This window comes from Zosterops lateralis (assembly GCF_965231275.1).
Source record: "Zosterops lateralis genome assembly, chromosome: 1".
Classification (NCBI taxonomy): domain Eukaryota; kingdom Metazoa; phylum Chordata; class Aves; order Passeriformes; family Zosteropidae; genus Zosterops; species Zosterops lateralis.
Window position 1 is genome coordinate 122,209,748 of NC_139762.1, and position 12,757 is coordinate 122,222,504.

Below are 12,757 nucleotides of genomic sequence, written 5' to 3' on the forward strand. Positions count from 1 at the left end.
ACCCATGGAGTAATTAAATTCCTCCTAATTTTAGGAGAGTGAGAGAAAGAAGCATCTCTTTGCACCCATGTCACATTGCCTGACTCTTCAGATAACTGCCTCTTGTTGCTTTCCCACATGTATTGCTGTATCTAGTGGCTTGAGTTGCAAACGTCTGTAGGCAGTTAACTATTTGCTGAGGTGAAAAACATAAATAGGTAATTAACCATCTATCTGCAATTATTTACCCCAGATATTTATTTACTGATGCAAAATAGAAGATGCTCTTTCTGCATGTGTGCTACAAGGCTGAGGCATAACTGCAGTTGACTCTTTGTAGTGTGCTCTTTTCATACTGTTCAGTGCTAACTTTAATGTATTATTGATTGTTATTAAGGTATACCATGAAATACAGATGGGATGTCTGTTGTGGTTGAACTCATACTGTGGGAGCCATGTTGACTCTTAGATTGTTCTGGCCTTCATGCTGCTTGACATTAAAGCCTTTCACATTAGAAGAGAAAGAAATATATAGTAACTGTGTTACCCTGTATGTAGTATGAAGTAATGTGAAAATATGATGCCAAATTCCCTCCCCACCAAGTCAGCACAAAATTTGAAATGAAATACTAATTTCAGAGCAAGCCAGGAAGTTCAAATTCCCTGTGTGACTGTATATAAACACTACTTCAGGACAGTCAATACCTGAATTTAAATTAGCTGTGTTACCTGCCAGTAGAAAGTGCTAAAAGTGGAGGGATTAGGGGTCTGATTTTCTAGAATGCTGAGTCCTAGTGGCTCCTCTTGGCAGCATCTGTTTAGCATCCCAGGATCCGAGGTTCATGTTCATGAGTGACTGGCACCTCTGTGCTGACTGCAAGCCTCCATCCTTGCACAGCCTTCTTGTCTGGATGTATTGGCTAGTTTGAAATACACAAAAATTGTATCAGAGGATCAATTACTGCTGAAATGTCCCTACTGAACCCTGTAATGGTGCTAATTAGTTAAAGCAAAAGAGACTAATCTTGGCAGCAGATCACTGAATATTTTTTTCACAAAATTAGGTTTGAAGTGCTTTACAGAATGTGTAGGTTAAAGTATATAAATGTTGAGGGTATTTTTTTCCTTTTTTATTTCCTATGTCCCTATGAAAAGAAATACGTCTAAATGTTTCTCACTATGTCCAGCAATTTCCATCTTAGAATAGCTAACTTTTGTTTGGAGCTCTTAAAGAGGCTGTTAGTCATTGGAGAAGACTTGAAACAAGGAAACATATGACAAACACACAGTCACAGGACAGCCCTCTCTAACCTTGGCTCAGCTCCCTTTCTGCCATTAATGGGGCAAAAAGGGAACTGGAGATCTGATGCAACTTCCCTGCCATGGGGGAGGGCAGAGTTATTCTGCTGGTGTCAGGGAGTCCCCGGCTGGCACGGAGCCAGCTGTGTGTGTCCTGTCCTTCAGGGCACACCACGCAGGAGATGTGTCAGGAGAAGGGCCAGGAAGGGCAGTAGCTAGAGTACATGTAAGTGTGTCTGTGATGCTGCACAGGGAGACCCGGGATGCTCCCAGGCAGAGTTGGCTCAGGGGGATTGCTGGTGGCTGCAGAAAACTTTTTATCTGCCACAGAAAGGCAGTGGCTGCTGTCACAAGCTGTAGGGTCTGACTGCAGTCCTGTGTTTTGATCCGCTGCTCAGATAGGTTTAATTTTTCTGTGCTCACCTTGCAGGGAGCCTTCCTGGGCTGTGTCAATGTGTTCTGGGCTTGATGAACTACCACAGTTCTTTCCCAGCACCAGTTCTTTTTCAGTGCTAAAACATGCACGAGGCTCTCATTCACATGTCCCATTCCCCCCAGCTTTTCACCCAGCATTTAGTTTTTGGTGAGGATTATTTCCTCACTACAGCACAAAGATAAGATTCTCAGCTGCCAGTGGCATGAGCAGAGTCTATGAAGTTTCTTTAGTATGAGACAGGTCATATTGTCAAGCGAAAGTCTAAATATTTGCAAAGATTCAAGAAAAATACAGAGGTTTCACTAGTTTTTATCCTCTGCAGAATTGTTTGAAGCTTTAAAAACATTGTTTGTTTCCTATTAAAATGGTGATGAGAGCAAAGAGATAGGAGGGATGTAGGCCAGATCCATCTTTGTTGCAGTATTGCTGATCACAGTAGTATTACTCTGAGGATAGAGAAGTTTTCCAAAACGACAGTGTTTCCTAACTCTGTCAATTGACTGGGACATGGCTCTCCTGTGGTTTGACTGCTGTGGTTTGTCACTACTGTGAGAAATTATCCAGTTCAAAAAGTCCTGTTATTTGGGTAATTTCTTGCTGAAATTGATGGTTACTGTTCCTGTTTTTCTCCCAAAGTTTATTTCTAGGGCTTTCCCATTTGTTTCTGGTGCTCTAGATAAAAAGCTAGTCACAAAGGCAGAGTCAGAGAGACTGCTCTGCAATGAGGATGTGTAAAAGGGGAGAAGATGTGAATCTGGGACTGTTTTCCCTCTCATGGAAGCAGTTTGCCTGTATCTGTTTGATACAGCCTGTGAGTTGATGCAATGAAATCCACCTCCTAAATATGTTTTACAGATTAAACTGGGTTACTGGGTATTGATAACCATGACATACTTTGTGGGTGAGTATACACACTAGGACACCTCATTTATAGCCCATTTCTCCTCCTAAATTGTTCCACATTTGTGAGCATTTTTTAAGCAGCTACTATTTATAACCTAAACCTAAAGCCTCCACCCTAGAAGGCCCCAACCTGTCAGAAACATTTCCTCTCTTGCCTGAAGCTTGGAATTTCACTCCAAAATGCCAGCTCCCTCAGGAGTGTGTGTACTGTCATCCTTGCCTTGTGACTTACTCTTTGCAACCTCAGTTGCCCACACAGGCATTTTTTTACCACCTCACCACATTCTTCTTCCTTCTCTACCAACATTTCTATATGTCTTTTTTTTCACAGTGCCATTTGCACCTAGTTTTCTGCAGCACTTAGCCCGATTTCACTCTTGCCAAGCCCTTGACTCCTTTTTACTTTTTCTGCCTTTTTCACTTTCTCTTGTTATGAATGTGAGTTTTTATGTACATTGTCAGATATGCATTTCTGTTCATCTGGGATGATTGGGATAAAAATTTTATTGTCTTGAGCTTGAATTGGCTGTGTTATTTCAAGCAATAAAGAGAGAAAAAAGGTATGCTGGATATCCCATAGGAAGCTATCATGCATTTTGAACCTGCTGCATATTTTACATTAGGAAAAATATGTTAGAAATTTGTAGGGTGTTCTGTAACTCTGTCAATACTCTTTTTTTCATATGGCTGCATGTACCGAGCCAAGCCTCAGTAATATTAAGGGGGAAAAACACTGCTGTAACTCTGTGACTAATGTATTTTAGAAACGTCTTACATTTTTCCTGTAATAGCTTTTCCATACATAGTAGCATTTCAGTTTGAAGGTCTGACTTCTCAAAGCCTATCAGAGCTAAAAAAAGTGCCAGCATTCTGTTGAAAAGCTGGAAACTTCCCTCCTCCAGTGCTATGATGCTCCTTTTTCAGACTCAAAGTTCATAAAATTAACACATAATTGGTAAAAAGCCCATCCTGGGTGTTGCCCCAATGTAATCTGAAACAAAATTTTTCTGGTTGAAACCAAGGAAAAAGTCTTGATGGTGGTTTCCAGCAAAACCAAATTAATGACAGCTGATTGAAGCTAACTGGGCTGGTAGCATTAACAATAATTACTTGGAGACAATTTTAGGTCCAAGACAATAATCTTGGAGACAATTGTAGGTCTTGTTTCAAGCACGGAGATTTTGTTGACACCGTCATCTAGGACTCAGTTGCGAATTCTCTGAAGACCATGCTCCTTTCACGTGACAGGTGTAGAAGTGTGCCTTGAACAGCCAGAGTGCCCTTTGTGAAGAATGCTGGACCTATGTTGAGTTCATATTGACAATATAAAATCTTCCATGTGGCATCAATAAGGCTGGGATAAAAACATATGACATATATAATAGTTCCAGAGCATGTTCTTTCATTCTTTTTAGGTATAACCACTGGGGCCACATATAAATAATTACCTGGCTGTGTAAAGAGGTCAAACCAAAGCTTTTATATTTACAGTACACCTCCTGATGGGAGTGTGTTGTTGTTTTAGTAGGGTTAATTTTTATCCCAACTGCAGCAAATGGTAAATTTTCCATTGAACTTGGTGGAACTAAGATTTCACACATGAAACTTAAATCAATGCTATATAAAGCTTTGTATAAATACATCTGTATATAATATATATCACAAGCACGTACAAATGTGTTTCTGTACATTTTAGCCAATTACATAAAATGTGTTTAAACTGTCTACTATGTAGATGCCTAGAATGAACAAACTAAAAAATCTGGATAGAGGTAAAATACTTGGAGAATGTAATGGGAACACGTTTTTCACAATTGTAATTTTGAGGCCTTTTTTTTCCCTTTATCAGTTGCCTTTCTCTACTATAAAATCACGTGGGATCTTTTTTCTAGTTGCATCAATTTTCAGCTGCAAATGTTTTACATTATAAAACTGTGTAAAACAGACTAAAAATTGTGAAGTGTAAGAACAGATAATCTGGAGACTTAAGTGCTTTGGGCAAACTTCTCTTGCCAGCTTTCAGAGATACAGAGGGAGACTGTGTTTGAAACCCCTCATCAGAGCAAAATGAACATTTTAGTGTTCTCGGACATAATATCAGGCTTACATGCTCCCTGACTGACATCCCGTACATACTGTATAATTGCCAGCCTGCTTCTCCAAGTGCCTTGAAGATTACATTTTTTTAATGTCCCAATATTAATAACCAGATGTGATCTTCTTCCTGCCCAGGGGTCAAGCTAGCTGGCCAGGTCAGGCTGTTTGTCTGTGTGCACAGACTGTGAAGTCTATTCAGAATGACAGGTATGGGGGGGAGGCGGGCAGGGTGTTAACCTCAAGACCACCAAAAGGGAGTTCTCCCTGCTGGGAACAAAGACCAGCAGGAGCTTCAGCCTTTTTCAGTACTCCTGGGATTTTAACCAAGTGAACAAAAGATGATGCACAGCTGAAGAAATGCTCTTCACAGCTGATACATAATTTAAGATGTTCAGTTACAAACAACCGGATATGTATTTGTGATTTCATTTGAGCACAGTCCAATTATCTGCAGTCAGTTAATATTTTTGTATGAGTAGTTTCTGTGTGCTGCTTTGTATGCTCAGAAGACGCTCAATTGCCAGATTTTGAATACACGCTAGCCTTGAAAATAGCCCTAGTACTTAAAGAAATAGCATTAAAACACCAGCAGTTGCTATGGGGTGTTTTGTACCTTCTAGTTAATGTTTGCCAGTCTATGTATAGATTATTTTATAATATGATATAGTTTCATTAAACATGTATTATAAAAACATTTACTCTTCACTCTCTTTTTTTGTTAGGTTAAAAAAAAATCAAAAGAAGAAGCTATTTGTTTCCTAATTGATTTTCTACGTTAGTTGTTCATTGAATAGATAAGTAGCGCCTGTGATATTTGATTACAGAGCAAGGCACCCATTTAACCTTCCGTTCTTTCCTGGCCAGGATTTCAAATACAATACAACGTACCTCCCTTAGGCTCAGTAGGATTAGACTGCTAGCAGTAATCCCTGATGCTATGAAATAGACCTGATAGAACTTCAACTCACTTGTTTAGGATTATGCTCATGAATTTCAGTCATCTAGTTGTATTAACCCTTTGGGAACTTGTGTGGTTTATGCTGCTATAAATAATAAAACATTGTAACAAACAATGGTAGATCCATATCAAAACTTATCTGTTTTAAAGAATTCACTTTTGCTTGGTGATCAAAGTGTAGAATTCACATTGAAATGAATTTAACTCCTATAGCATAAATCCTCAGAGGTTTTTTAAATTCTGATGTTCAGGTGACTTTTGCAGTTCAACAGTATCTTTAAACAGGTTGGTCTCAATTTGTGCATTGTTTTTTAAAAATTGTTTGAATAAATTTTAGTTCTCAAGATTTCATTGAAAGGGCAGACAAGTGATATCTCCTAAGTACAGAGCATCAGTGCAGAGTCTCCCAGTATAATGACTTGAATGCAAGCATGGTCCTGTGGTAAAGACGAGGGGTAGTGATACCTGAGCTATCATTTCCAGGTTTTTTTGATCATAGCAACAATGGGCAATACTGACTTATGATGACTTAGGCCCTGAGTGAAAAACAAGAGTAAGAGTGCCAGAGCATTTCTGATGGACCATGAGAGTATTGGTGTGCAAAAGCATTGTAATCACTCCAGATTTGGACTACTCTTTTGAACTGGTGACTTCTATTTAAATGCTGATTTTTAATCTGGTCAAATCACTACAGGGAATAACTCTATACTAGTAATAAGAACAGATCTTTTCTTCCTTTCATTTTCAGGGTCCTAAACCCCACCAATAAAATAAATATTGTTTCCTATTACCAGTCTCTTAAACTGTTGAACCTTTAGTTCCAAGGCTCATTAAATATTTATGTGTACAACTAATTGTACTGATTATTGAAATGAATATATGTATATGTTTTAGAATATTTGATGTCAATTACAATGAAAAATTGTGGAGAGTTTGACTTGGGAACTCTAACCTACTCTCTTAGCAGAAGATAGAGTCAAATTAGGACTGACTGAATATGCACATTAAGGGATCAATTAGTGAAACTACTGCCACTTCAATACACCTGCATGTGGAATTGCTATATTTAAAGGCAAGATGACAGGCAGAATCAGTGCTACTAGCTGCACTTGATGACAGAGGCATCGGGGCAGTTCTTTACCCTTTAGACACTATTAAAGCATGCCTATTATTGTAGATCTGTTGGATACTCTTGATACATCTGATGATAAAGTGGTATTGATGAATAGCTGAAGGCCATGAGAGCAATAAATGAAGTTACTCTTGAGTGATTCCATTCTTTTTTTGCAGGAGGACTTGGGAGTGGGGGTAGTTTGGGGTGGTTGTTCATCAGCCCAGTGGTTCACTCATGTGCTCCCACGTGGAGTATTGCTGAGTTCTAGTCTGTCACCCTTCTTGATTAACATATGCCCAAGGCCATTACAGGAGAATCATCTATGCTTGAGGTGTGGGTGTCTTCATGATGCAGATGATTCTCATCTCCACAGCAATATGAGACTTGGATAGCAGAATCAATTGTTTGACTCTGTGTCTTGCCAGCCTTGGGGTTCGGGTATAGCAGCTGTGCCTCAGCTGAGCTGAGGTTCTGCTGGTGGCATGCACAGGTGGTGGGAATGGCCAAGGCAGCACCTTGGGGACATAGCTGTCCCACATTCATAGGCTGTGCTGATTCTGCATTTGGCTCCTGAGGTAACCCAAGGAGTGATAAGCATCCCTTAGTAATTTCTGTTTATATATATGTATATATGGCTGGTTGCTAAATGGATAGATGTTGCTTCTCTTTCAAATTGGCTTCTCTCAAGTTTTTTTGTCTTAGAAATATCTTCCAAAAACTGCGCCCAGTCCTGTTGCTGCTGAAACCTAGAGTCAGTTGCAATATTTAATACATTTAAACTTCTGTGATTTGTTGGTTAGTTTTGGTTTGACACCTAGTATATTTCTGTTCCTTGATTGATTGCAAATGTACCATTAGAAATGGGCTGTTTCATGAATGCTAAGTTTACACATTCAGAATGTGTTTTCCCTGGATATTCTGCAGTATGTGTTTAAACATAGCTGTTTCTGAAACAAATTCCTTGCTTAGGTCAGCAGGTTTAGTATGGAGAAATTCATGGAAAGCAAACAGCCAAGAGGTGGGGCATGGAAGGAACTAATTCAATAATTTCAGATGAATATTGCCAGTATTTTCCATCTCTCCATCTGTTGCTTTAATTCTAAATGCAGAACTTGCAGAACTTAGTGGCCTACAAGTTGCCACCTTCAGATTTGCTGAAAAAAAAGAGGTAAACCTGTAAAGTTTGATGAGATTTGGGCTGCCAGGAATATAGCTGTCTGTCCATTAGACAGTTCTTCTGACACCAAGTATTTTGCAGATGCAGTTTCAGTCCAGCTCTCTCGACTTGCTTCTAGTTGCAGTTTCACTCTGTTTCAGCCTATAAAGACTGAAATGAGTCAGACCCCAAGTCCCTCTGAAAACCTCACCACATGTACACAATTCAGATCCGCTAACAGTGCTCTGGCCTAAATCTCAGAAGTTACTGAAAGCTTGTATTTTTACAGAGTGGTTGGCAAATGAAGAATCTCCTTTCTCATTTTCTTGATCAAAAATTTCAATTTTCGATCATTTCACTGATTATCAAGTTTCACTTGTTTTTCGCTTGTCCTTCAGTATCTCACAGGGTAAAGGTAATGCAGGGTGGCCATGTTGGGAGAGTTTGTTCTTAGATGAAAATAAATTTTGATGGCTTAGGTAACACTACTGTTTATTAAAGTGCATTTACTTAACAAAGCAAAAAAAGGTTGTGTGTGTGTGTGTGTGTGTGTGTGTGTGTGTGTGTGTGTGTGTGTGAAGGGAATCTTATTAAGTCTAAATAAATAGACTGTAGAAACCGTGGTAATACTTTACACTTCTTTAAAGCCTTTATTCAGAGGCTTTCAAAATGTTTTAACAATGTTAATTAAATTCAGTGCTCCTTCATTCTGTGTTAACCTAAGTGCATGTAGGGCCATCTTCATGTACATACTGGTAGAGTGGAAGAAAGCTCATGTTTAACTGTGTGCAGCAGCATTGCACTGCAAGTATTTTCAACGCAGGTGAAAAAAAAGAAAAAAAAGGCGCGTTCAAGTGAAACTGCGCAGGGAATTGCCTGTAGGTAGGCAAAACGTAATTACAAGTTGAAATTTGGCCAAGACATTTGTCTTAACACTCTTCCTCCTTTGAAAAAAAATGTGCCACGTACTTAATAACTTTATTAAGTACAAGCAGTTGTGAAATCTGTTCTTTGTTTCAACCAAAAGGAAACATTTCCTAACAGGACGGTGCTGTTAAACACCAAGCTGGGGCACTGACTCATTACTAATTTAGACAGAGAGCACCATCAATGAATTACCAAAACTCTTTTTTGTAGCACTGCTGTTTTCCTTGGAGATCTCCCCTCTGAGTTCTGACCCTGCTTTAGCCTGTGAGATCTGAAGGGATCACAGCACAAGGTGGTATGGCTTAGGGCTGTATATAAAATGATAAAGGAGAGAGTAAAACCCAGCCATGTGCTCCCTTTACTTGACACTGTAGTAGGAGAGGGAGGTGGCATTCAGTGAAACTCAGAGCTACTCTTTTTTTCTGCAGTAAATAATCAGCCTGTGAAATTCACTGCTGCAGTGGGGGGTTATCCGGATAAACAGTTTATCAGGATTTTTAAGAAGGATAAGGACGTGAACATTAATGATGTTTCTGATTATGTGGGCTAAAACAAAAAGATACAAGAACGTTTAGTTCTCTATTATTATTGTTAAAGTCAGGATATTAACAGACTATCTTCCAGGGTCAGGCAAGGATCCCTTGTTACACTGCGCATTCATTTAGGCTCTCTGAGGGCTTGTATTTGTACCCTGCTTTTTTGTGGGTCTGACATTAACTGTTCTTACAGAGAGCATGTCAGAACACCTGGGCCAAGAGGATGATTCATAGTTTTGCTCCCCCATCTCTCTGTTTCCCTCAGTGACTGTTCTCGGAGGACGACATCAGACTTCAAAAATGTATACAAGAACTGAGTGTTTCAAATGTAAATAAGATGCCTTTCTTTGCAATTTTAGTCTCACTGAGGAAAGGTACTACTCCAACAGTAAACAACTTAATCTGCATGTCTGGGTTATTTTGTTTTCCTTTGTCAGCTTATCACTCAGCGTGGGAGAGGAGTGTCTGTGTCATAATTAGTGTTTCATTTATTTAATTTGGAAGTACAAACAATAGACAGAAAGGGCGATTTGACAACTAATTAATTTGTTTCTGCTCAAGGAGCGTGACAAAAAGTTTGCCTTCAGATGAGCATTCATAGATTGTGGATTTGCATTTGAGAAATAATTCATCAGCATTACTCTATAGATAATTTGATATCCTCAGTATAGCATGTAAAGGTACAGGCTTTGAATATATTTTTTTTTAATTTAGATGACCATTGGAAACTCTTGGATCATTCCAAAACCAGTTATGATTCAGTACCACACAAGATCTCCCCATATTTCTAGAAAGCACAATTTTATTCCACCTCTTGGAAGAGGGTGAAGCATCTGCAGGCTGGCTCCTGTGACAGCTAGTTCTGCAGAATCCACGTGGCACCATGTGAGATAGGGCTTGACTCAGGTCACTGCAGTTTTGCAGGCATCACGGTAACATGTTAACTCTGTGTGCTAGCTGTTATTAATTGTTCTGTACACTCTGCTCCAAGCAAGGATTAGGAAGACAAACTCTGGTGTTGTGAACGTTACAAGCAGAATAAACAATCCAGGCCTACAGAGGCTGTGTGCAGATAGCTGTCTGGATCTTGACACAGCAACCCTCCAACCATGGCCAGTCAGTCTGTTTGTGGAACCCAGGTTTTAAAGGGAATAGGGGAAGTGTAGGTAACACAGGGCACTGCAGGAATTTGCCCCGATACAGGGCTGGGAGATGGCAGGGCATGCACTTGGACTCTCTGCTAGGAAGCACCGGTGTTTTCTGTAATACAGAATGTGAGAAAGCAGAAGATTTGAATGGCAGTAGAGGGATCAGTCTTCTTTCGGGAGAGGTGTGTTGTTGAGCATGGTATTTTTCACATATCCCTGTTTTCTCTTTCCCTGCAGAGTATTAATAATGTATTGGAGAATTCACAGACTTTAGTATGTCAGTGGGACTGGAAGAAAAGCTGTAGGAGGGAAAGGTTTTGCTTGACCCAAAAGAAGAGGAAAGCTTCTTCCAGTAAAAAGAAAGAAAATGCATTGATTATTTGAGGAAAGACCTCAAAGGGAAAATTGAGATGTAATTTTTTCCAGACATCCAGGCTGTGATGGTAAGAACTACAGAGGGAAAAACGTTACCCCAAACAATGCAGACCCTGGAAGGTAAACCGATGTGGAAGTCAGTCAAAGGCTTTCAAATAAAAGCCTCTTCAAATACAGTCCAAGTAGCAAGAGGAACAAGACTACTGCAAAGTGAAAATAAGAACGAATCAGTTTTATTAATACTGTTCAGTGAATGAACTAGCATTCAGTAGGTTTTTAACATATTCCTCACATTTAGTAGGTTTTTAACATATCTTTCTCACATATCTCTGCAAAAAACTGTAGTTAGTGATACTAGTATTACAAGTTAGTAATTTAAAATATTAATTGTAATAACATTGTGATGTAATCACTGTAATGCATCTTTTAAAATCAAATATCCTAGTAGAGGAACCAGATTTTTCTTTGTTATTTCTAGTCTTAGCCAGAGGTGTGTAGAAGGGGGAGGGGATAAGGATTATTTTAATCCCCGAATCAGACATGGGTATGTGAGTGGGCACTGGCATGAAGACCAGATAAATCTATTATTTTGAAGCAATGTATAGTAGCTCCAAGTATGGACAATGATAAATAACATTGACCTAAAACAGGAATGATTTTAAGCCACCTTCACTTGGCCAGCTTCGTGGAGGTCTGGAAATAGAAGTTGATTTTCCTTTGCATCACTCCGTATATACGGGTCATTACAGGATTTTATATACTTAGAATTGAGATGCTCATTCTCTTAGTCACTTTTTTCCCTTTGTCTTATACATTGTCACAATAGCCTAGAATAAATTTAAAATAAACATATAAATGACATTAAAAACAGAACACAAAATATTATTTACATTTACTGATCACTTCCCCAAAGGTCTAAACCACAGCTGTTTGGAACAAACAAGCGTCTTCCTAACTGTCCTTTTTGCAAGTGTCCTTTGAATTGGGGATTCAAACCTGAAATAACACAGTGGCATTTGGAGACAGTCTCAGGGAAATGAGAGCTTCACTGGATCCTGACACAGTCTTAGCATTTGGTTGCCTCGTTTTGGTTTTTTTTCTCTGTTGTGTGGGGTTTTTTCCTTCTTTATTTTTTTCTCTTCTATAGCAGTGGTACTTTTAAGTTTTGCTTGAAAGATTTTGGTAGTTCAGACAAAGAGGAAGTTTTTCTTTCAAAGGCTTGCAGTTCAGCCCTTTCAATAGAAAAGGGTTATTTTCAGAAATATTTTAATTTTTTTATTAATAACCAGTGAGCCAGGCTTTTAGAAAATAGAGCTGATGTAGCCCTATATAAGTAAGAATATAATTAAATAAAAAGTCTCTCCTCAGCTACCCTTCCTATGTTATCCAGTAGTAATAAGTGGAGTTTCTTTTCTTGGGTGCATGTCCAGGTCAGATGCTCAATGATTGTGATTAAGAGTCTATCTTCCAGCTGTTACACAGTATTGTGGTCCCCAAAAATTCAGCAAGGAAAGCTTGGCTGTTATGAGACATTTGCAAATAAGACACCGGTTTTCCTTCTCTTTGTTTTGTTTTATTTTGTTTTGTTTTGTTTATGGAGATGCCAGATAACATAACCAAATAAGCACTTAAAATGTGCTTGGTAAAAGTTTATTAATAGATGCCATTACTACAAGTCCTCATGTGTTCCCCTTTGAAAAACAGTGGTCACTTATTAAAGACTAGAGACAGAACATTTTCTTGATAATAAAGCACATCAAGACTTGTTTTTATTAGTATTGGTCCATGAATACTTCATGTGCTAATTTAGGGTTTAGAGATACTTAGTC

At 38.9% G+C, this 12,757-nt stretch overlaps 1 protein-coding gene across 1 annotated transcript in view; it reads left to right on the plus strand.

Moving 5' to 3' along the window:
* ZFHX4 (zinc finger homeobox 4) overlaps positions 1-12,757 on the plus strand; it is a 150,072-nt gene that overhangs the window by 40,670 nt on the left and 96,645 nt on the right.